Source organism: Chrysemys picta, chromosome 8, assembly GCF_011386835.1.
Source record: "Chrysemys picta bellii isolate R12L10 chromosome 8, ASM1138683v2, whole genome shotgun sequence".
Lineage (NCBI taxonomy): Eukaryota > Metazoa > Chordata > Testudines > Emydidae > Chrysemys > Chrysemys picta.
The window spans coordinates 88,068,935-88,095,661 of NC_088798.1; positions in this window are offsets into that span (position 1 = coordinate 88,068,935).

Consider the following 26,727-nt stretch of genomic DNA (forward strand, 5'->3'; position numbering starts at 1 on the left):
CCCTGATAAATTACATGAATGATTAGGGGAGCCATTATGAATTAATGAAATTTGCAATTATCAAGGAAGTGAAAGAATACAGTAGAAAGCTAAGATAATGCATGAGAAAATGTATGTGGTTAGTTTATTTTGGCAATTGCAGTTTAGTTTCAATTAGTTATGTTAATAATTCACAATGTACTGCAGCCTATTTAATCAAAATTGTATAAGGTCTCACTCTGCTAATAATATTGTGATAGATGAGGGAGAGCACTTTTTGGGGGGGCAAATAAGGTGGGTATCAGTGTTTGTCTCTATCTGTATTTACAATCAGGTTATCAGATGATCCAACGGAGGCACTGAGCTCTTTCAATATCTATTGAAGTCAGTGACAGTTGAGGGCACTCAGCACTTTGCAGGATAGAGCCCTGAACTATTTCAATCACATGTGTCTGCAAAGTTATGCTGGAAAAGAATCTCAGAAACAGGCTACCACAGTACAATATTTCTGCGTTTCTGCTTCCAGTTCCTGCTGGAACTGGGCAGCGCTAAGTGGGGCAAACACGAAATATAATGGGGCTAAAGAGTTACCAAAACTTTTCCAAACCTTACAGTGTTGGATGGAGTTTCAGGTCAATAGTTACTTTCTTCAGAGTGGTTGTTTCATCCCAAAATAAGGGTCTAAGTTCCAGTTGTACCATGAAGGCACAGCCATGGGTATAGGCAGCATGGAGAACCTCCTGTCCATCCTGGGAGAGATCTGTGGAATTCCTTCTGGAACTCTCAGGCATGCTGGGGAAGTGTATAAACCACACCATTCCACAATTGGGCCTATTAGGGTGCAGGCTAGCCATGGACCCACCTCCTCCCTGTCCCCTTAGAGTGTCTGGCACCTCAATGATGCTTTGAGAGATCAGTTCCTAAGCTTCCCCAAGCATAGAGAGTGATTGTCTCTGGCCCAGGCTCCTTTGCATGCTCCCATTTCATGCACCCATGCAAGGACTAGAGATAATCTGTCACTCAATCTGTATATCCTTATTGATGCATGTTAACAAATGATTACTTTCTAACCAGAGAAGCATGGATCCAAATGTTCCTTGAAATGTATTATCTCTGCTCACTCTGATTGCATTCAAAATCCAGACTTTTCAACCAGCCCCTATTTCTGTGATGGACTGAATCTAAACTGCTGATCCGAATGTCCCTGAACTTTGGGAAAATTCTAATCCAGACCCAGACTGTGCAGCTCAGGGTGTTCTCTGGTTTTCACACACTGATGGACTGAGAGCAAATAAAACCTTCCATTGCTGATTTTTAGTTAGCTTCTTCCTAACACATTTGTTTCTGATTAAAACTCCTTCAATCCCTATCCCCTGCAACATTTATTTTCTTTAGTGTGTGAAGCAAACTCAGGAAATAAATATTAATTTTCACTTTGTTCCCTTTTCTGAGATATTTTTGACTGGAATGGAACAGCTTGTGTGAGAATATCTGATTATATAGAATGTCTTCATAAGGCCGTTTGACATAATTTGTTAGTTCCCCCATCTGCACATGGAGATATAATAGAAACTAATGCCTGGGAAAAATGAACATTCAATGTATTTTATTCATTTCTTGCATAGTAGGTAAGTGTGTGACAAAGTGCCATTAGAATGATACATTACAGCTGTTTTAGCACATTAATTTGGCATTCATAGATTGAAATAAGTGGCATAGACCTTTTACTAACCTCCTCTCTGGCAAAAACAGTCACAGACTAAACAAGAGATAATATTAGAAAAGTTTGACATGATTTTACTTTTATGATTGGGATTATTCAAGGTAAGTCTTTTCATTAGTTTGTAAACTGTAAATTCTCTGAGGTTAGGACCTTTTTATTTGCATAGTAAAGACGTAGCACGCTTTAGGCTGCTGCAAAAGTAAGAAAGAAAAGAAATTTAAAGTGCACTAAAAATTGAATAATTCAACAAATAACTTTTTGTGCTAAACAGATAAATTGATAGATAGCTAGTGTTTAGCATGAAAAACCTGATTGTGTGTGAGCACTCATATAACAATAATGCTAACTCATGATCACTTATAATGTTAACTCTCATCCTCACATACCTCAGACTCACCTATTATTTATTGTCAGCCCTTTATGTGTTATTTCTCACATAGGATCTGATTCTATAAATCGTTATTCCTGGGTGTAATCTTTACTCATGCAGATTCCCCATACTGCTGATTTGAGGACCCCCAAGAGAAAACTTTTAACATATTAACTCATAAGTTGATGAATGTCATTTTACATATTACTTATTAGCATTATTTATTATTATTTTTACAGCACCCAAAAGTGTGTAGGTGTTTTATAGTAGACATAAGGAGACATGGTTCTTGCTCTCAAGAACTTACAACCTCAGAGCCAGATTCTGCAAACTCATAAGGCCTGATCCAAAGCCTGTTGAAATCAGTGACCATTTTTTCACTGACCTCAATAAAATTTGGATCAGGCCCTTACAAATAAAAATGGTGCTTCCTAGGAATAAATATTTGGTGCCCTGGGCCCTAGTTTTAGATATGATTTAAATGTAAAGAGGTAAAAAGCAATAGAGAAGGGAAGAGATAAAGAAAGACAAAGGTTACAGTGCTATGGTATGTAAGTACATTAAAAAAAATCTGATGATGTTCTCCTTTTGGGAGGAAGTGGGTACATTTTTAAGTAAACAATATGCATTTATACTATGGGAAGGGATGGGTATGGAATGGATTTTAAATGGGCATTTCTTGTCTTTTCTTGTTTCAGAATAACCTCATTCTTGCTTCTGGAATATCATGAGACTGTTTCTCATTTGCACTAAAGCTCTTATTACTTGTTACTAAATTACAGAATTTAAACCCACCTTTAGGCCCTTTTATGCTGCCACATTGGTGTAAAGGAGAATCAGAACCCATATGGTTCAGCAGCTGATCCCGCAGTGAATTTCTGTTCATTTTGATGGACGTTTGGAATGTACAGCACCAGGCATGTTGGGCTGTATTAGAGAGAGACATTTTTTGCACCCTGCTCAGGACTGAAGACTTAAAATAATATTTCTAACTAGTATTTATTTATTGTATTTATTTCAATGTATAAAGTCTATCATTCTTATTCAACAGGCACCCAATCCTGTGCTGTCCTTTTACACAAGTTAAAACTTACAATACTCAGATCAATAGTCTATAATGAATAATAACCTGCTCATTGTGCCATAAATACATATCCCAGTGCTCCAGACAACAAATAAAGATTTGTCTTCTTTCAGGAAACTTCTACCCCAAATGCATAGGAGGAGGAATTGCTTTGCAGATTAGACTTGACAGTTTATTACTGACCCTGGAATTTAATATGGGGTCCAACACCCATTGAAATAAAGGGAAGACGTGCATTGACTTCAGCAGTGTTATGAGGTGTTGGGTCAAGTCCTATATGAATAAAGGATATCTGATACTGTCACATGTTAGGGAAAAACAGTCCACCAGACTGCTGTGCTAGAATAACATTTATTTTCTTGATGTATCTTTTAGGTGGACCTTCTGTTTGTTTTCTGATATGAACATGATGTTGGCCTGTAGCTCTCCTAATAATCTTTATTGGCTGGTAAAATATTTAGTTATGCTTGCCCTTAGCGGAAGGAGCTGGGATTCAGTCCTCCATTCTACAGGTTTCAGAGCTGGATACTTGGAAACAAAGCCAACTTTTAAAAACAGCATATTAAAGCTGGTTAGTGGCTGAAATGTGCAGTGGAAATCATGATGAAATGAACTAGTGAAATGCAGAGCCTGTGACTAATCTGTTGAGATTTTAATATAATGAAAGTGAATATGAGCCAACCGTGTAGCTTGGTGCTTCTGGCCTGTCATTTGGGAAACCCAAATTTGGATTTATTGTCAAGACTACAATTGCCAGTAGCAACGGAGTGCAGGGGTAAAATGCTTGATCTCTGGGGAGGGAAGGGAACTAGTATACTGTTGCTGAATAATCTGTACCAGCCTACCTCAAAAGTACTTTAGCACTAATGGTATAATCAGACTGCCATGTAGCTGCCCTTTAGAAGAGAAGGTGCCAGTTTGAACCTGACCCTGTGAGGGGCTGAGTGCCTCCAACAAGAGGTTGAGCAGCCTCAGCTTCCACTGACTCTGCTAAGAGTTCAGAGCACTCAGCGCCTTACAGGAGGTGCTCAGCACATTGCAGGATAAAGCCCCGACGTCCAGGATTTAGGGACAAATCAGTCAGTTAAAGTGAATAAATGAGAGCGGGTCGATTTACAGGGCAAATTACCGAGATGAAAGGGGTGGGTGAAAAATGAGCTCCTTTGCCTGAGAGGAGAAAGATTGGGCTGCCAGGCACATGCACTGTGGCTAGTGTAGCGGTGTGTAGGCTCCTTTGAGCCATCCCAAACAACAGAAAGTGGAGATAAACTCAGCCAGCGGCGTTTGAGATTGTCTGAGGTGACCTTGTTGTCAGGTTCTAGGAGAAAGCTCTCCAGGCCTGGTGGCAGAGGTAACACCCTTGAACATTGTGCCTTAGGGCCAGGCTTGGGTAAGTTCTGGAAGTGATGTAAGGTTTACCCACTGGCTTTTGATAATTGTAACTATCAACATGAAGGCAATTTGACTACAGAGAGTTGTGGGTTTTGACCAGGTAACAGTGTGGTATATGTTGTGTGGTACCTTTTGTTTTCCATGTACTGCACCTTTGACTTTTCCAAGCACTCTTTCTAACCTTGTGTGCAGAACTGCCATTTTCATGTGAGATTTCAGTACAGACCATAAGAGGAGAAACACACACACGGCTCTCTCACAAAGACTTTACTTTTGTTCTTTCTTTTCTGGTGTTCCCTCAATATAAAACAAAGGCCATTTTCACTGAAAATATCAGAGGTGGGTGTTGGGGCTGCATGGAGAAACTGATGCTTAGTGGGGGGGGGGGGGGGGGGGCTTAAAGAGTCAAGTTGAAAAATTCTTAAATATAATACTAACTATCCATGAACGCCTTCATTTTCATTCACCATACATATTTCTCAGTTAATTATTCAGGTCTAATCAGTGCCTTATAGCTTTCTGTCTGTCTTTGTAATTTAGCAAAGCTGGTCAGCTAAAGAAAAGAGGGTACTAGTTATGTAAAAAAAAAACCTTCACAGAAGATTTAAAAAATAATCAGCACATAAATCAGGCGGTAAATCTAAAGCATTGATATGATGTTGACTAGTGTCGCTCTGGAGGCCAACATATTCATAACTGACCAGCACATGCAACAGGTGACAGCGTGTGACATTCACACTGAATTATATATCTATCTTAGGTCTCTACATGGCAATCTTTAATGTATTGTAATGTACCTCACAATCTTGTAATGTACCTCACAATTCGTCTTCACAACACCCTGTGAGTGAAGTTCAATTATCCCCATTTAACAGATGGGGAACTGAGGCACAGAGAGACTAAGGCCTAAATACCTTTGAGACTCAGGGCCTAAGGCCTGGTCTACACTATGACTTTAATTCGGATTTATCAGCTTTAATTCGAATTTACCCTGCACCCGTCCACACAACAACGTCATTTAATTCGGAATAAAGGGCTCTTTAAATCGATTTCTGTACTCCACCCCGACGAGCGGAGTAGCGCCAAAATCGATTTTAACATTTCGAATTAGGGATAGTGTGGCCGCAATTCGATGGTATTGGCCTCCGGGAGCTATCCCACAGTGCATCATTGTGACCGCTCTGGACAGCAATCTAAACTCGGATGCACTGGCCAGGTAGACAGGAAAAGCCCCGGGAACATTTGAATTTCATTTCCCGTTTGCCCAGCGTGGAGAGCACAGGTGACCACAGATAGCTCATCAGCACAGGTAACCATGCAGGCCGATAATCGAAAAAGAGCACCAGCATGGACCGTACGGGAGGTACTGGATCTGATCGCTATATGGGGAGAGGATTCAGTGCTAGCAGAACTTCGTTCTAAAAGATGAAATGCCAAAACTTTTGAAAAAATCTCCAAGGGCATGATGGAGAGAGGCCACAACAGGGACTCAGATCAGTGCCGCGTGAAAGTCAAGGAGCTGAGACAAGCCTATCAAAAAACAAAGGAGGCAAACGGTCGCTCCGGGTCAGAGCCGCGGACATGCCGCTTCTACGCCGAGCTGCATGCAATTCTAGGGGGGGCCGCCACCACTACCCCACCTCTGACCGTGGATTCCGGGTCGGGGATAGTCTCATCAGCTACACCTGAGGATTCTGCGGACGGGGAAGAGGAGGAGGAGGAGGAGGACGAGCTTGCACAGAGCACACAGCACTCCGTTCTCCCCAACAGCCAGGATCTTTTTCTCAGCCTGACTGAAGTACCCTCCCAACCCTCCCAAGCCAGTATCCAAGACCATGACCTCATGGAAGGGACCTCAGGTGAGTTTACCTTTTAAAATATAAAACTTGTTTTAAAAGCAAGCGGTTTTTAATGATTACTTTGCCCTGAGGACTTGGGATGCATTCGCGGCCAGTTCAGCTACTGGAAAAGTCTGTTAACGTGTCTGGGGATGGAGCGGAAATCCTCCAGGGACATCTCCATGAAGCTCTCCTGGAGGTACCCCAAAAGCCTTGCCACAATGTTTCTGGGCACTGCAGCCTTATTCCGTCCTCCATGGTAGGACACTTGACCACGCCATGCTAGTAGCAAGTAATCTGGTATCATTGCATGACAAAGCCTGGCAGCGTATGGTCCCGGTGTTTGCTGGCATTCAAGCAACATCCGTTCTTTATCTTGCTGTGTAATCCTCAGGAGAGTGATATCACTCCTGGTAACCTGGTTGAAATACGGGAACTTAGTTAAGGGGACAGAGGTGGCCGTTCCTACTAGGCTGTTTGCCTGTGGCTGAAAATAAATCCTTCCCTGCAGTTAGCCAAGCGCAGGGGGGGGGGTGGAATTGGCCCAGAGCTTTTCGCGTTTGGCTAGCAGGGATCTTCCCTGTTACCAGCCACGCGGTGGGGGGAGGGGTACCGTGATCATCCCAGAGAATTCATGGCGGGAGGGGGGCAGCGGGGGGGGGGGGGGGTTAGTTTGGTTCCTGCAGGGATCTTCCCTGATACCAGCCATGCGGTGGGGGGAGGGATAAAGCGATCATCCAGAGAATTGGATGGGGGTGGGGTGGTTAGTTTGTTTTCTGCTGCTGCTGAATGTTAACAGAAAAACTGCAGCACTCTACAGGCTTTGCTTGGTATGTGGGAAAGGAGGGCGCAGAAGCCGAAAGACAATGGCTTACCATGGCCGCATGCAAGCCGAATTCTGTTGCCCGGACCTGTGACATCTAGCAGCAAAGCCACAGGCACTCAGTATTAAGAGGCAAAATGAGACCTTGCACAGAAATCACATGTGCTATGTAATGTGAATAGTGTTGGTCACCGTGAAAGAGTATAAGCATTGTTCTGCAAAATGTATCTTTTTAAAAAATTCTCTCTTTTTTCCCCTCCCTACAGCAGCTGCAAATTCTTCAAGCCTCCCTCCTCCATCCCGAAGGCTATCACAGATAAGGCGTCGGAAAAAGAAGACGCGAGACGAGATGTTTGCAGAAATTATGGAATACACCCGCAGTGACAGAGCTCATCTGAATGAGTGGAAGGACACGGTTTCAAAGTATAGGAAAGAAGCCAATGAACGTGAGAACAGGAGGGACCAACGTGAGGAGAGGAGAGACGCTCGAGATGAGAGGTGGCGGCAGGAAGATCAGAGGAGACAGGATGCAATGCTGGGGCTGCTGAGTGAGCAAACAGACATGCTCCGGCGTCTGGTGGAGCTTCAGGAACGGCTGCAGGAAAACAGAGTGCCGCTACAGCCCCTATACCCCCCTCCCCATGTTCCATATCCTCCTTACCCAGACGTGTAAGAACGCGGGGGGGGAGGCTCCGTACACCTTCCCATTCCAACCCAGTGGACAGGCCAAGCAAAAGGCTGTCATTTTTTTAACCTTTTTTTAGTGGCCTTTTCCTTCCCACCGATCCTCCTCCCAAACCCCACCCGGGTTCCCTCCCTCTTTTTATAATCTATTAATAAAGAATAAATGTTTTTTAAATGATAGTGACTTTATTTGGTTTGAAAGCAAGCTGGGGGAAGGGGGAGGGTGGGTTCCTTACAGAGAATGAGTCAATAAAGGGGGCGGGTTTTCATGAAGGAGAAACAAACAGATATTTCACACTGTAGCCTAGCCAGTCATGAAACTGATTTTTAAAGCTTCTCTGATGCACAGCGCTTCCTGGTGTGCTCTTCTAATCGCCCTGGTGTCTGGCTGCGCGTAATCAGCAGCCAGGCGATTTGCCTCAGCCTCCCATCCTGCCATAAAGGTCTCCCCCTTACTTTCACAGAGATTGTGGAGCACGCAGCAAGCAGAAATAACAATGGGGAGATTGGTTTGGCTGAGGTCTGAGCGAGTCAATAATGAACACCAGCGACCTTTTAAACAGCCAAATGCACATTCTACCACCATTCTGCACTTGCTCAGCCTGTAGTTGAACAGCTCCTGACTCCTGTCCAGGCTGCCTGTGTATGGCTTCATGAGCCATGGCATTAAGGGGTAGGCTGGGTCCCCAAGAATAACTATTGGCATTTCAACATCCCCAACGGTTATTTTCTGGTCCGGAAAGTAAGTCCCTTGCTGCAGCCCTTTAAACAGAGTAGTGTTCCTGAAGACGCGAGCGTCATGAACCCTTCCCGGCCAGCCCACGTTGATGTTGGTGAAACGTCCCTTGTGATCCACAAGTGCTTGCAGCACCATTGAAAAGTACCCCTTGCGGTTTATGTACTGGGTACCCTGGTGCTCCGGTGCCAAGATAGGGATATGGGTTCCGTCTATCGCCCCACCACAGTTAGGGAATCCCATTGCAGCAAAGCCATCCACTATGGCCTGCACATTTCCCAGAGTCACTACCTTTCGTAGCAGCACCTGAGTGATTGCTTTGGCTACTTGCATCACAGCAGCCCCCACAGTAGATTTGCCCACTCCAAATTGATTCCCGACTGACCGGTAGCTGTCTGGCGTTGCAAGCTTCCACAGGGCTATCGCCACGCGCTTCTCAACTGTGAGGGCTGCTCTCAACTTGGTATTCTGGCGTTTCAGGGCAGGGGACAGCAAGTCACAAAGTTCCATGAAAGTGCCCTTACGCATGCGAAAGTTCCACAGCTACTGGGAATCATCCCACACCTGCAACACTATGCGGTCCCACCAGTCTGTGCTTGTTTCCCTTGCCCAGAATCGGCGTTCCATGGATAGAACCTGCCCCATTAACAACATGATCTCCAAAGCACCGGGGCCCGTGGTTTCACAGAATTCTGTGTCCGTGTCCGTGTCCATGTCCATCTCCTCATCATGCTTGTCGCTGCGCTGCCGCCGCCGCTGCCTCCTCGCCTCGTTTTTCTGGTCCTGGCTCAGCATAAACTCCACAAGAACACGCGAGGTGTTTACAATGTTCATGACTGCTGTCTTGAGCTGAGCGGGCTCCATGCTTGCCGTGGTATGGAGTCTGCAGTGTTAACCCAGGAAAAAAGGCGCAAAATGGTTGTCTGCCGTCCGTTGCTTTCATGCAAGGAGGGAGGGAGGGAGGAGGTGAGGCTGTACCCAGAACCACCTGCGACAATGTTTTTTGTCCCATCAGGCACTGGGATCTCAACCCAGAATTCCAATGGGCGCGGGAGACTGTGGGAACTATGGGATAGCTATGGGATAGCTACCCACAGTGCAACGCTCCAGAAATCGATGCTAGCCCCGGTACTTGGACGCACACTGCCGAATTAATGTGCTTAGTGTGGCCGCATACATTCGACTTTATACAATCTGTTTCCAAAACTCGAATTCTGTAAATTCGGATTAATCCCGTAGTGTAGACATACCCTAAGTGACTTGCCCAGGAGCACACACAGAAAGTTTGTGGCAGAGCAGAGAAACAAACACAGCTCTCTAGACTCCCAGGCTAACAGCTTAACCACTAGACCAGTGGTTCCCAAACTTGTTCCGCCACTTGTGCAGGGAAAGCCCCTGGTGAGCCGGGCCGGTTTGTTTACCTGCCTTGTCCGCAGGTTCAGCCGATCGTGGCTCCCAGTGGCTGTGGTTCGCTGCTCCAGGCCAATGGGAGCTGCTGGAAGTGGCGGCTAGTATGTCTCTTGGTCCGCGCTGCTTCCAGCAGCTCCCATTGGCCTGGAGCAGCGAACCACGGCCACTGGGAGCCGCGATCGGCCGAACCTGCGGACGCGGCAGGTAAACAAACCGACCCGTCCCCAGGGGCTTTCCCTGCACAAGCAGCGGAACAAGTTTGGGAACCACTGCACTAGACCATACTTTCCTGTGGACTGATGAGAGCAGGGGAGCATCAGGGGCACAACTGTTCTGGGGCCCTCCCAAAAATCTGTAACATCTGTGTAAATAAAGTGAAATAGGAGGAGATAGGGCCCCCACAGACATGATGTAGTGGGGCCCCACATTTTCCTTGATGGGCTGTGCTGCTATTATGCAGCATGTTTATAAACCCTACGTTGAATATGACAAATTTCTGTTCCCAGGAATATTTATGATTTGTTTAAAGTAATCCCATTAAAATGACACCAGCAAACCCTGCTTTTCCCACCCCCTCAGAACAGAGGAACATGAACTGAGAGAGAACTTTGAAAGTTCTCCTTTGATTGTTCCACCCATGTGCATGAAAGGTGCAGACTGCAAACAATCTCACCTTACCCATTACAGTGGCATTTAGCAGGCTTCAGCTCAAAATTCTCCATGAGGTGGGGAGAGAGATGGGGAATTGTAAGGATTTCAAACATTACCTGAACTAAAAATCTCCTGTCATAAAAAAAATACAGATTAGAAAGGGAAAAAATTATGACTGACTCACTTCTTAGTCATTACTTAGCTATTTCTGTAGCAGGGTATTATTTATAAAGTGCTCTTGGAGCACCCTTTCCTCATTCTCCTTAACTGGCACAGGCCTCTGTTGCTTAAAAGGGGGAAGTTAATTATTTTTTCCAATATCTCCAACACTTCAGCTTTGAACATCACAAACATCTCCTTCACTTTGACATACATTTGTTCTGTATCTCCTCTGTGTCTATGAAATCTTTTTATACATTCAGAGCAGCCCAGGAATGATGCAGTCTCCCTCCTTCAGCCAAGTACAATGTGAAAATAAGCCATCATTGCTGGGTTATCACAGTTTACAATAACAAACCATCCCTTTTGATTAAGAAATCATGTCTGTATTCTGTCTGGAATGTGTATATGTGCAGTGATGGACTTTAGTTGCCTAGTGCCTCGAGTTGAAAGAAGGAAACATGTCTTCTCAGTAAGCTGAAGGGAAAACGCTTGTTTTACTTAGGAAAGCAACATTAGAAAATAGGTTTTATTCAATAAATATTTAAAATATAACTTACTATTTGCCAACATTTAATTTATAACGCGGTTACTACTCAAACTCCCTCTTATCTTTTAACTTCTTCCTGCCTCTCCTGCCTGCTATCTTGAATGCTTAACCTACTGAAGCTTAAATGAGCCTTGGCTGACTGACTGGGTAGCTGACCAGAGATCTTGGCTTCCTTTATTTTGCTGTCCTGTAAACTATTTGTGTCAAGACAGTGTGTGACATTACTCTCTTACTGCGCATAAGAATCAGCTGCCATAGGCTGGAGGCCAAAAATATTAAGGGATATGTGATGGGTTTGGTCACAGAGACCCCCTTGGAACTGTCACCTGATATGCTGAAACTATCTCTTAGTCAGTTTTCTTTGATGGCTTGGGACTCCAGATCCCTGTCTTGTTGAGCCAGACGTGCTAGCCTGCTGTAAAACAGACCCAGGGTCTGAACCATGCCCCCAAAGTTTCAGACTTAACTGAAAACAGCTCAACAAGTACTCCTGTCTCCAGCACCCAGACACTCAGCTCCCAGTGGGATCCAAACCCCAAATAAATCTGTTTTACTCTGTATAAAGCTTATACAGGGTAAACTCATAAATTGTCCGCCCTCTATAACACTGATAGAGAGATATGCACAGCTGTTTGTGCCCCCAGGTATTAATCACTTACTCTGGGTTAATTAATAAACAAAAGTGATTTTATTAAGTATAAAAAGTAGGATTTAAATGGTTTCAAGTAATAACAGACAGAACAAAGTAAATTACCGAGCAAAATAAAACAAAACACACAAGTCTAAGCCTAATACATTAAGAAACTGAATACAGGTAAAACTCACCCTCAGAGATGTTCCAAGAAGCTTCTTTCACAGACTAGACTCCTTCCTACTCTGGGCCCAATCCTTTCCCCTGGTACAATTCTTGTTAGTTCCAGCTCAGGTGGTAACTAGGGGATTTCTCATAACTGGCAGCCACCTTTGTTCTGTTCCACCCCCTTTTATAGCTTTGGCCCAAGGTGGGAATCTTTTGTCTCTCTGGATCCCCACCCCTCCTTCTAAATGGAAAAGCACCAGGTTTAAGATGGATTCCAGTATCATGTGACATGGTCAGATATCACTGTAAGACCTCATTCATGTACACAGGAAGGCTTGCAGGTAAACAGACCCATTCACAACCAACTGTCCTAGTCAATGGGAGCCATCAAGATTCCAAGCCACCATTAATGGCCCACACTTTGCATAATTACAATAGGACTTCAGAGAAATACTTCACATTTCTAGCTCCAGATACAAGAATAATGCATTCATACAAATAGGTTGAACACATTCAGTAGATTATAAGCTTTGTAATTATACCTTACAAGAGACCTTTTGCATGAAGCATATTCCAGTTACATTATATTCACACTCATTAGCATATTTCCATAAAACATATGGAGTGCAATGTCACAGGATAACAAGAGCAGGTAAAGCAAATTAAAATGAAGGAGAAGCCAACTTGGAAATAAAGGGCTGCATTAAGGCTGCTCTCCTGTCCTATAGAACAATGGTTGTCAACCAGGGATACACGCACCCCTGGGGTACGTAGAACCAACTCATCTAGATATTTGCCTAGTTTTACAACAGGCTACAAAAAAAGCACTAGCGAAGTCAGTACAAACTAAAATTTCATACAGACAATGACTTGTTTATACTGCTCTATATACTATACACTGAAATGTAAGTACAATATTTATATTCCAATTGATTTATTTTATAATTATATGGTAAAAATGAGAAAGTAAGCAGTTTTTCAGTAATAGTGTGCTGTGACACTTTTATATTTTTATGTCTGATTTTGTAAGCAAATCGCTTGTAAGTGAGGTGAAACTTGGGGTACGCAAGACAAATCAGACTCCTGAAAGAGGTACAGTCGTCCAGAAAGGTTGAGAGCCATTGCTATAAAAAACTATTTAAAAGTTCTTCTTTCATCTCCAAGACTTAAGCTGTCATAGATCTTGGAACAAACTGTGAGCAATACGAGCTAGCTGGGCTAGTATTCACTGGGATTTAAAGGCTTACTATAATCGGTTTCTGATAACTACTGGGTGGTAGAGATGCACAGGGTAGGAAACACAAATTCTGCTGGTATGTGTGTGGTGTGCATGTGTATGAAGGGTGTGTACAGTTATATTCTTTTTGTTGTTGGCCTGAAAACGTTTCCCCTTCCTTTTACTGTGATGTGGGGTATCCCTGACTCATGAAGGTGACACCCTTAGACTGGGAAAAGCAGGGTGACTGTGTAAGTCACTCCCAGGACACAAATCTCAGCATTTTCAGAACAAAATGCATCTGATATAGCTTTCCTATGATGAATACATAAATAAAGACATATGGGATGGTGGGGGGCAGGGAAGGAAGGGTGAGAAACTTCAGATAAAAATGCTGTAAAAATAGTTTCTAAACGTGTTTTCGGATGTCATTGTGATGGGCACAATATATAAAGGATATAGATAATGGAGGGCTTGTGAAAGCTGCCAACATAACATCACTAGAGACTGAAATCCACAACTTCTAAACCAGAGAATACAGCAAAGGCAGGAAGTGCAGTGTACATTTTCCCACATTGCCCTGCTAATGCACCTTAATCCTGCTTTGGGGTGACTTCTAGGGGGAAAAGAGTAGATCAATCTTTGCTGAGATTGCAAGAGGGCTAATATAGTGTGTGCGTGTGTGTGTGTGTGGGGGGGTGTTATATAAATTGGGACAACTGTTCACCTGCAACTGAACTGAGCTCACCAAGTCATAGAATCATAGAATCATAGGACTGGAAGGGACCTTGAGAGGTCATCTAGTCCAGTCCCCTGCATTCATGGCAGGACTAAGTATTATCTAGACCATCTCTGACAGGTGTTTGTTTAACCTGCTCTTAAACCATCTCCAAGGATGGAGATTCCACAACCTCCCTAGACAATTTATTCCAGTGCTTAACCACCCTGACAGTTAGGAAGTTTTTCCTAATGTCCAACCTAAACCTCCCTTGCTGCAATTTAAGCCCATTGCTTCTTGTCCTATCCTCAGAGGTTAATAAGAACAAATTTTCTCACTCCTCCTTGTAACAACCTTTTATATACTTGAAAACTGTTATCATGTCCCCTCTCAGTCTTCTCTTTTCCAGACTAAACAAACCCAATTTTTTCAAGCTTCCCTGATAAGTCATCTTTTCTAGACCTTTAATCATTTTTGTTGCTCTTCTCTAGACTTTCTCCAATTTGTCCACATTGTTCCGAAATGTGGTGCCCAGAACTGGACACAATACTCCAGTTGAAGACTAATCAGATAGGATATTTCTCCTCCAGAGGTTTAAAAACACCTTGTAAAAAACCACAGTGTGCGGGACAAAAAGTCCCAAAGAGCAGTTTACTGGTAAGTTCAGGATCGGTGAGCAGTTTCTTTGGATCTTGCAACCCCATTGCCACATTACCGCAGTAATCCCATGATGGGCAAAGATATTGAGTTATTTGTATAACTGGTTCAATTTTGATAGAACAAGGTGTGTTTTGCGTAAGTTCCAACTGTTTCTCTAGACCCTTCTCCTGGTCAGCATAAGATCCTTTTGATCCTTCTGTGTGGTTAGGGATCTCTAGTTCAGGAAGGTACATGGCTCATCAGAACAGGCTAGCTGCTCACCACAGCATTAACTGCTCTGTGGGAATGTTAGAGTCCAAGATAATGCAGTCGCTGGGTTAGGCTTGTTACAGAGTCACTACCTTTCAGTAGTTTGGGAACAGGAAGATTTTGCAAAAAATTTGCCTTGGATTGGATTTGCCCAGAGGCGTGACTGACATTGATTTCCTGGGCCCCAATGGAGCTGTTTGCCTCCGACAGCCTTTGACTTGGGCTAAGACCACTGTAGAATGGCCATTCTGTGCTTTTCACAAAGGTTGCAACAGCTAGCATGAGACTGTTTTTTTTATTATCATAGCAAAGGCAGGCAAAACCTCCATTCATTACAGAGTGGCAAGGCCTGTGACACCCTATAAGAATTGTATTGCTAAGATCACTGTCATACTATGTGATTTATACTCAATTCATGATCAAATGCCCCCGTGTGTTTTCAATCCAGGCTTGAAACGGAAGAATATAACCACATTTGTAATATTTCAACAGACTTTTCCTTTTTTTCCTTTTTCCTTGTAATGATAAACCACAACATGTAAAACACCATGACATGTTGGGAATGCAATACACACTATAGCAAGGATTCTAAGGCAGTGGTCCCCAACCTTTTTTGTCTGGCGGGCACCAAATGACGAGCCACCGCGGACCATGCTGGCGGACGAGCATCCGCCGAAATGCCGCCGAGAAGTGGCAACATCAATAGGTGTTGCCGCTGACAAGCAGTGTCATCCAGAGGTGTCGCCGCCAAAATGCTGCCGAAAATCAGCGGACACACCTCTGGATGCTGCTGCTTGTCGGCGGCATTTTGGCAGATGCTCGTCCACTGGCCAGTACGCAGGCACACATAGATGCCCCGGCGGGTGCCATGGCACCCACGGGCACCGCGTTGGGGACCACTGGAGGGATCCCACTCTCAGTAGTTATAAAACATTGTTTCAAAATAATTTTACTGAGCAGTAGCACTGTGCAGAGGATGAAAGTTCCATTTCACGAAGGACTTTGAGATTTTGACATTTGGTATTGTTTCAAACTGGAATGAAACCTGAAAATTTCCAAATTCTCCACAAAGCAAAATCCTCCCCAAAATTTTGTTCCAGGTCATTTGAAACAGTACATTACAACAAAAAAACCAAAATGTTTTTGTTTGAATTTTGACTTTTTAATGTTGCATTATATTATAACATATGATGTTAAAATAAAATAAAAATTGAAAACAAAAAGTTGTTTCAAAACAAAAAATTGAAACGTTTCATTCCAAAAATGTCAGACTGGGACAATTCAACATTGTTAGAACTGTTTTTTCTAAACAAAATTCAAGTGAAATTAACCTGATTTCAGGAAGTATTTCAATTTTGAGCAAATCACATATTCCCACAGAATATGGTTCCAGTCAAGTTTCTCCAGCCAGCTCTACTCCGCCGGCATTTACTGCATATAGACTTACATTTCCATTGTAACTGGGCTGTTCTCAGAATACCTCACAAACTGCAGTTCATGTTCACACTAAATGGATTTTTTGGCAAAAGGTCAATATGGGCATCCGCATGGAAATACACACACTTTTGTTCATATAGTGGGCCAAATTCTTGCCAGCAATGTACATATGTATACTCCACAAAACCTGCAGGCAGCAACCACAGTCCTGTAAACAGCACATATGAAACGACCTGGACTAAGCAATAAACTCTACCCAGCCAGCTGCACTAATTATTCCTGTTATTAGCACTAATAGAATGCATGGGGAAGCTGGGCAAAATAAAGGATCTATTAACTCTCTTTAATAAGCTAAGGGCATGTCTTCACTACCCACCGGATCAGCGGGTAGCAATCGCTCTATTGGGGATCGATTTATCACGTCTAATGAAGACGCGATAAAATCGATCCCCGATGGCTCTGCCGTCGACTCCGGAAATCCACCGCGGCAAGAGGCGGAAGCGGAGTTGATGGCGGCGTGGCAGCGGTCGACTCACCGCCGTCCTCACAGCCAGGTAAGTCGACCTAAAATACGCAACTTCAGCTACGCTATTCACGTAGCTGAAGTTGCGTATCTTAGGTCGAACCCCCCCTGTAGTGTAGACCTAGCCTAAGACTGCAGCAGGTGAGGAGCAATGATGGAAGGTAGCGGTGAAAGCCCTATTTCCACAGGGAATAGAGAGGCATAAGAAAAGAGAATAGCGTGTATAAGTGCTTGGGCTGTTTGAGCACATGTATTGTATTTTCTCTGCACAAACCAGAATTTGACCCTATACATATAGGAAAACTTGTAATTTATTGGGGGTAATTTTCAAAGCACTGGGACTTGTGCTCCTATACAATTTAGCTGTGGTTGGAAATCTCCCCCATGATTAATATATTGCAATGCTGATCAATTTTCAGATATAAAATACATGGAATTAAACTCACTGGGTCTGCTTTTGATTTCATTTACAGCAGAGTAAATGAAGAGGAACGCTATTGAAATCGATGACGTAAAAGAGATCGAAAATGAGCAAAAGCAAGATCAGAATCAGGCCCAGTATAGCTAAATATATTATCATATTTTGAAAGTGATGCAATAGATCATTGCATTGCAAAATATGTAATGAAAAATTTAACAACATTCTGGATATTTTATATGAAATATATGTAGTTAATTAATTACATGGAACATCATTCACCATTTTTAGCAAGCTATTAAATACCAAACTAGTCTGTTAGCAATGTGCAACCATTTCTGTAAAAAACAAAATTAGCTGCGGAGACAATCTAAAGAGACTGGGCCAATCACTGGGAGTTTGGACTGAGCAAGAACTGCAGGATTGAACCCAAAGAAAGAAAGGGCCAGACTGTGGCTGACCCGTACAGGAGCTGTCCCTGACTTGCACACCTGGTGCAAATGGCAGTCTCACTCCCAGTCTTTCTGCATGCAGATTAGGTGAGAGTGCACAACACTTCCAGCTTCCCCAAAGGGAACAGCATGAGGCCATGACACCATATCCCTTCTACACAAGCTGTCAGACGGAAGCCAGCACGGGAGGAAAGTACAGACTGTGCCCTTTCAAGGGGTGTAGCATTTACTGTCCCGGTATTGCATTCCTAGGACTCTTGCGAGCATTCTGGATGCCTTAACACTGAGGCAAGCAGGAGGCCTCATTGACCTGCTGCTGGTGCAGAGTCCCTTCTTGTACCCACCTACGTAGCAGCCTACGGATAAGCGGAAAATCCCAGCAGAAAATGTTCACCGAGAGGGTGGTGAACATGTAAATTTAGCTGCTAAGTAATGCCATTGAAATGAACACATATAAATGAAGTCAGTGACTACAGCAGACAGCAAGCCATTTTAATGAGGAGAATGGGGACTGGAAGATACAATGACAAAGCAGGAGGGAAGGTGAGATAAACCTAAAGGGATCAGTCTTGTCAGACAAAGTGCCGCTATTGTTGTCTTACCAGTTCAATTCCCCTGAATAAATATTATTGAAAGTAAATAACCTGGCAAAGACAGGGTATTATGTCAGGATGCCTGTATTGCTGCACTAAATTCCTGCCCACATTAGGAGTCAGAATATTCAGTTTAATTTGGGTGTCATCTGGGGGATTCCTCTTGCAGCATTTGCCTCTCCCACTGCAAGATCTCCTGCCTTTGCTAAGCATTGCTGTTTTCTAAGAAAGTCTGTTCTGATGTTAGTGATAGGGAAACTCTAATGGTTCCAGTTAGAGAAGCATCTAAAAATTCAGATGCATGGACGACTTCAAAGCAAATTGTCACTTGGGCCCTGCATTCCATGTTATCCCTGCAATTCATGAGCAGGTCTTGTCTCTCTCTCTCTAACAGCCAAACTGAAGGGTGACAAAACAACTCAATGCAAGATTCCTTTTCTGTCTCCAACAACGGGGCAACTGATAACCTGATTTCCTCCCCTCCTTGGTTTCCAGTGGGGCTTCAACACTGGTCTTCTTGTGGGATTCCTAATACTGTCTGTTTTGGAGTGGATCAAAAACATTATGAAAACAACTCTTTTGCATGTTTCTGCATGTTCCTCTTTCAGTCCCAGCTGAAACAGGAAATGCAGCAACAAGGGAACATTAAAAAAAAACAACCCTAAACTTTAGCCAAGTCTTACAAAAGGTTTGAGTTTTAGGCAGAGGTTTGTGCTCAGCCATTCACTGCGTCTGGCAGACGGGGTCCAGGGCCAGATAAGGCAGCTAGCTGCCAATTCTACAGCAGCAGGGAGCCCCTAGGACAAGTGGAACAGCGAGGCCAGCGTTTACTGTTTATGTTCCTGGGACATGAGGTGTGTGGTGTGAGCTGTTATCTGTGTGGCTGACCTAGAGCGCCTTGGGGATAATAATTCAAGCCAACTGTGGAATCAAGATTTCTCTCCCTGTATCAGGGCTCAGGATAGGGCACAATGCAGGTCCCCTCTCTCCTCCCCCTGTTTAGCAGGAAAACTTCGTAATCTTCCCCCCTAATACTCAACAAAGCAGTTCCAGGCTCATTACCTATTCCCTGACCTCCCCCTATAGGACTAAGCCCCCCTCCTCTTCTGGTCTGGCAGAGCAGATTGTAGTAGGTGTGGGGACAGGTGAAGGTTGCACACCGAGTCTTGAGCCTGGCAGCTGAGGGGAGTGGGGCAATGAAAACAGTTTCAGAAAGAGACCCAGATTTGGTTGTACCTCCCCAGATGCATGTACGTTTTATTTACTGGAATTGGACAACCTTAACTTTTTGCCACCATTAGCTGTCCAGTCTCTCGCTGGCCCTGGCAAACCCTCTCCTTCTATGCTGTCAAACGTCTGTGCCTCTATTATTTATCTAGCCTCATCTAAGTTCCGGCAAAGTTAGGAGGTCACTTTAACCCATCTCAGAGTGGGTTTGCTCTGTATCTGGGAAGCCGAATGGCAGTGGGTTTATGTTTTATTTACGCCATTAACCTGTTACTCTAATTCAGGCTGTTCTATGATTAAACACAGAGGCAATGGGTTTGCTCTCTTTATTATCCTATTACTCTATAAAAGGATGTTGCAGGCATTTCTGTGTAATATAAAAATGACACAGTCAAGGTTTTAAAACAATTCCCCCCTGTTGTTTATATGAACTTCTTGAAAGATAGAAGCCAAAATTTTCGTCCTTACCAAGGGCTTTATGACTGTTTCTGGTGTGGAGGGAAGCAAAACTACATCAATCACATGAAAACAGGCCTCAGGATATGGCAGAGGAAAGGGCAGTAAATAGCATGTTCCTCTTACCTCCTGCATTACAGGAACTCCTTCCATTATTGATTCTCAATGGGATTTGGGTGGAGTTCCAAGCATCAAGAGGGTCTGAGCTGAGAAGCAGCCTGTTTTTGTGGAATGATGCTTTCCTATCAAATCTACACAAATTCCACTTACTTTTCCCTTGGACGTTAATGCAGCTGTGACTGAATGCACTCCTGTATTCACATCCTACACACCGCTGTAATAAGCTTTGTATAAAATATGCCTTGTGAGGTATCATTTGAAACTAATAACTCACTGGTCAATTATATCACAGTGAAAGTATGTAGCAACACTATATGTAAAGTTATGAACATAAGCTGAAGTTATGACTGATACGTGTTTGCCAGACAAGTCTGGGGAGTGGGTAAATCAGTTTCTCAAAAACAAAGGACAAACCGACACCTCTAGCTAGGTATCAAAGTTGACTGGCAATCACCATTCTTTGGCAGCAAAGGGGGACAGGAACAAATCAATTTCCATTTTAACAAACAACATGAAACATCTTTCAGCACGAGACCCCATGTCTTCATCCTCACAGCTGGAAGAACTTCATCTAGTGGGAATCTGTGACTGAACTATAAAAGTGAGGTGCAAAAATGCTCTGGGTATTCTCTCATCTTTCTCGCTCTTTCACCTGAGAAGACAAAGGAACCAGCCTTTGGGCTTTGGGAGGGGTTTCACCTGAGAATTTGGTCAGCCCTGTTGTTGGGAACACGTGGTAAGAATTTTACCTTTAACCAAGTCTAGCTTATTAAGTTTTAGTTACGAGAAAGCATTTTGATCTTTATTTCTCTTGGAATCATTTCTGACTTCAATTCCTTATACCTGTACTCACTTAAAACCAATTTGTAGTTAAAGCAACTTGTTTTATTCTTTAACCAAAACTAATCCAGTGCTGTCTTTAAACTGAACTGTGTGAGCAACTCTAATTAAAGTAGCAAACAGTTGTACATTGACCCCTTAAGGGGCAATGGACCTCTAATATCTGGACTGTCCAGGAGAGGGCTGGACAGTGCCACACACATGGTGCTTTTGGGAAAATCCAGGACTGGGAGTATGTTGGGGTCACCCTGCAAATAGCAACTAAGGCTGGTGGAAGCCAGAGTGTGACTGATGTGTGGCTGCCAGGCTGAAGCTATACATAGACACTCAGGGTGTGGCTTGCATGCTGGAAGGCTGTTTGTGAGCAGCCAAGAAGGGAGCTACCACAGCACAGCATGGTGAGGCACCTAAAGTTGCCAGGCAGGTGGTAACACAACCCCTCACTGATCTGGATTGCACCTCGCAATGTGATAGCTGCTTCTTGAATTTGGATTCTTCACCCTTGCCTAGAGGGCATCAGATGAATGTGCAGATGCAAATGAGGATCAATGAGGGTACAGATCTAGCTATGCTGTCAGGTGAGTGGGGAAGCCTCCTACCTTGCATAGGAGGATACGCACACTAAGAAGATGTCCTGAGAGCCTGGCAGTTGGGATCAGGACTCCCCATTAATATAATGCACTCCAGGCAGTTGGAGGGTCATGTCCCCTCCATGCTGGCACTAATCCCTTCCTACTGAAGAGAATCTGCTTCTCTATTCATTGCAATGAGATTTGCTATTTTACCTGAAAGTAGATTACATAAGCCAGACATTTTCCCTTTTCATCACTTGCCCACCCCATACACAAACACCCGTTTGAGGTGTAGGATTGTCCTTCCCTAGTTGACCGGCTTTTGATTTTTTTTTTTGTGAGAAGAGATTAAAACATTTTAAAATGCCACTCACATATAGAGAATTGCACTGACTTTGCAGACCCTTTGCTAAAAATCAGGTTATTTAAAAATACACTCTTGTTTAATTAAACCTGTGGATATCAGAGTCCATAAATACACAAAAGGTTGTGAACCATAGTTTGGCAGTAATCCTTTCATGACTACTACCTAATTCTATTGTCTGCCTTCTCCATTTTACTGGGATGACTGGCAATTTACTATAGGCAAATGTGAGGATGAAATATTCATTGCTGGTTCAATATTGTCTAATTTGTATGGCTGTGTTGACATATGAGAATACTTTGCAGCAGTCTGAATTGTCAGTAATTGTGAATTAACGTGCAGAACCAGATCTTTAATTCAAAGCTGAGAACCAATAGATGAAAAATATCATACAAACTGGCAGAATCACCATAAATTGCTCTAAGATTGTGGTTATCATTTGAAAACAAACATTATAGGGCAAATTTATCTGCACGCACAAAAACTCCAGTCTGCATATGTAAATCCTGATTTGCAGGTGTATATGGGTTTTTCATAACAACACACCTCTTCCTCTTACAAGATTGGTCGCTCCTGCTCTGTACACTCTTCTGTTGTCCTATATCATAAGTGGTTTTAATTCCACCCAAGTTTGAAATCATTACCTTCAATAAGAACTCTGCCATCATGATCTTTTATTATGCTTGGTAGTGGGGGAAACTTTTTGATAACAAGTCTTACCCCTGTGAACAAACCTTTTGAATTATTACTCAAGTTCGTTGCATTTTGTCCTGATGTATTCACTCTTATCTCATTTGGTCTGCCTTTGAATATGTCAGTTCAATTACTTGTATTTCCTGCCACATTCTTCAGCCTCTAAGCCACTCTCTTTCACTCCATGTTATTTTTTCACCAGCACAAACATGTTCTCCGTTACCCAGGTGTGGGCCAATGGTGACTTTTAGGAACACATCCTTTGCGGGCTTTGAGCATGACCATTTTCATTTTATTCCAAAGTTTGTTCAGGTTCTTCTCCTCTTTCACCTGTGATAATGTGTCAAATTCATTCTTCACAGAAGTCATGTAGTCATGCACCAGGTAGATAAAGTATCAGCAGAATACCTAATGATGTTTGGTGACCACGGTATTGATCTCACGTGGAAGATTTGCAATGATGTATGGATGACTAGCAATTGGCCAGACAACTGGATGAGAGGAATCTTTCTACCCTTACCAAAGAAAGGGTATATAACAGAGTGCAGTAATTATTGTACCATCTCCCTAATATTGCACATGAATAAAGTGCTGCTCTACATAATTCAGGATCTCAGGAAATGGATGATAAAAGCAGAACTACCAGCGTGGACGTATGTCCTCTGGAATGATGTTGAAGCATGAAGGGACATATGAATCTTTAGCGCATCTGGCATGTAAATATCTTGTGACGCCGGCTACAACAGTGCCATTTGAATGCCTGTTCTCACTTTCGGGTGACAAGATGCGGGCAGCATTATCTCCTGCAAATTGTAACTAAACTTATTGTGAATAATTTGGACAATTGTATTGTCAATGTTAGGTCTCAAACTTCCGGAAGCTTCAAAAAGTGAGCCTTGTAAAATTAGCTTTAAAAAGCAAGCTTTGCAAAAGGAAACAGACTTGTGGTCAAAAAGTGCTGCAACCAGATAACACATAATGCTGACTCCTATAAAGTGAGATAAGTTGTACCCCACGGGCACAGCTTGTCTGACCCACATTAACCATATGTAAAACAATTGGCTACAAGGAGAGAAGTAAACATAAATTATACAGTAAAAGCGACAGCACAAACCACAATGAGAATTTGGCTCACCCTGATTGGTCGGTCTGTTTTGGAACACGGCCGACAGATAAGATAAAAAGAATGAAGGCACGGGACTGTGTGTGTGTTTTGGTCATAAGAGAAACTTGACCCACACCCCCTGAACCGAAGGGACATGCACTTCGCGACTGTCTGTACCTGGCCAGTGCGGAAAACAGCCAACTGAAGGGCAACGTATTTTTCGGATGAATGCAGGGTAAGGTTATGGAGTAAAGAAATCTGGGTTACTCGAGCTGATTTGATCTCAAGTTGTGTTGACACTACAGTATTAAGAATAGTAGTGTCGGGATAATTTGACCTCAGATTATATCAATACTGCAGTATTAAAAATAGTAGTAAGTACCTGATGCATAATATTACATGTACTTGTGCTTGCCTTCAGTATAATTTACCATTTATATTAATCCTTATTTAGTGCTGGTCTTTAATTCTGCTTTTCTTATTTTGTCTGTGTTGTCTTTATAGTCAAAAGTCATTAAAAGCCTTTTTTGAGGAATAATCAGTAGTTTTAGTTTCTCTTATATGGACACTGCTCAACCTCATTATATCTGTGTTTGGTGGTGGGAAGTAGCGATCACCAGGGCACCATTGTGGCCCTGATGCGTGTCTCCTTCTTCCTTTATCTCCGCACTTATTTGTCTGAATGATTGGCTGAGTAGGACTGAGTGGACTTGTAGGCACTAAAGTTTTACATTGTTTTATTTTTGAATGCAGTTATTTTTTTGTACAAAATTCTACATTTGTATGTTCAACTTTCATGATAAAGGGATTGCACTACAGTACTTGTAATGGGGGAATTGAAAAATACTATTTCTTTTTTTTTTTTTTACAGGGCAAATATTTGTAATAAAAATAAATATAAAGTGAGCACTGTACACTTTGTATTCTGTGTTGTAATTGAAATCAATATATTTGAAAATGTAGAAAACATCCAAAAATATTTAAATAAATGGTATTCTATTATTGTTTAACAGCGTCATTAATCATGTGATTAATTTTTTTAATCTCTTGACAGCTGTACTTGGTACCACACAATTTTTTTATTAAAAAACTAGAAAGATATAAAATTAACATGGCACACATTAAATAAATTAAAACTGGCTAACTGATAGGTCTTGAAATGTGATTCCCATCGAGCAGGTGTGCTTCCAGTGGGGTTCCCAAGGATGGGTTCTTGGCCCTATGCTATTTTACATTTTTATCCATGACCTGGAAGAAAGCATAAATTATCACTGATAAAGTTGGCAGACAACACTAAAATTGGAGAAGTGGTAAATATTGAATAGGACAGGTCACTGATTCAGAGCCATCGGGGTTGCTTGGTAAATAGTCATAAGCAAACAATATGTGTTTTAATATGATTAAATGTATACATCTCGAAACAAAGAATGTAGGCCATACTTGTAGGATGAGGTACTCCATTCTGAGAAGCAGTAAATCAGCTGAACATGAGCTCCCAGTGTGACACTGTGGTGAAAAGAATTAATGTGATCCTGGGATGCTGTAACGGTGCAGGACTTGCCCCTGCGGTACCTCCTGCCGGTGTCTTGGGAATTAGCTCGTTTCCAGCCTTGGAGCGCCCTCTGCAGGCTGGTGTCCCACTGCCTCTAGGTCCCCACGTCCCTCCCTGGACTCCGGTGCCCTGTTATCTGAGGTGCTACCCCCTGGCAGTAACCCCTCACTCTCAGGGTCTCCCCTCCCCAGGGAACCCCCACCTCCCTATCCCTCCATCTACAGCTAGAGGAGACTGTGTGTCTGCTCCTGGCTTCCCTGGCTTTTATATAGGGCCAGCTGAGGCCTGATTGGGGCATGGCCCAGCTGCGTCTGCTTCCCCAATCAGCCTAGTAGCTGCTTCCCTCTGCAACAGCCCTCTCCCAGGGCTGTCTTTATACCCCTCAGGGCAGGAGCGGGTGACCACCCCGCTACAGATGCATAAATAGGGGAATCTTGAGTACATTATTTTACCTCCACAGTTGGCACTGATGCAACTGCTACTGGAATATAGTGTTCAGTTCTGGTGTCTACAATTCAAGAAGGATGTTGATGAATTGGAGAGGGTTCAGAGAAGAGCCCCAAGAATGATTAAAGGATTAGAAAACATAATTTATAATGGTAGAGTCAAATAGCTCAATCTATTTAGCTTAACAAAGAGAAGGTTAAGGGGTGATGTGATTACAGTCCATAAATATCTACAAGAGGAACAAATATTTAATAATGAGTTCTTCCATCTAGCAGAGAAAGGTATAACACAATGCAATGGCTTGAAGTTGAAGCTAGACAAATTCCGACTGGAATAAGGCATACATTTTTAACAATGAGAGTAATTAAACACTGGAATAATTTACCAAGGGTTGTGGTGGATTCTCCATAACTGACCATTTTTAAATCAAGATTGGATGTTTTTCTAAACCATATGCTCTCGGAATTATTTTGGGAAAGTTCAATGGCCTGCGTTATACAGGAGATCTGACTAGATGATCACAATGGTCCCTGCTAGCCTTGATATTATGAATCTATGCATGCAAGTCTGGTGCATTTACTTTTGAAAATATAACTCTCTATCTCACAATTATTTCCGCCCCGCATCACACAGCTCTGTGAAAACATTCACGAAGGAAGTCTTATCTTCGCTTTGATGTTTTGGTTGCTCAGATGTCAGTGGACAGTGGGGAAGTTTAATGAAAGGCTTGAAACATCCATTGACTGGACAAACCTCCTCAGACAAGGTCCTCAGAATTAAAACTGTTCTTGGTATTTAAGGCATTTTAAATGGCAGCTGGCTTCAACTGCCAAGCTTCTTCAGTAGTCCAGGCATCACACCGATGATTATGGCTAAAAGATAATATT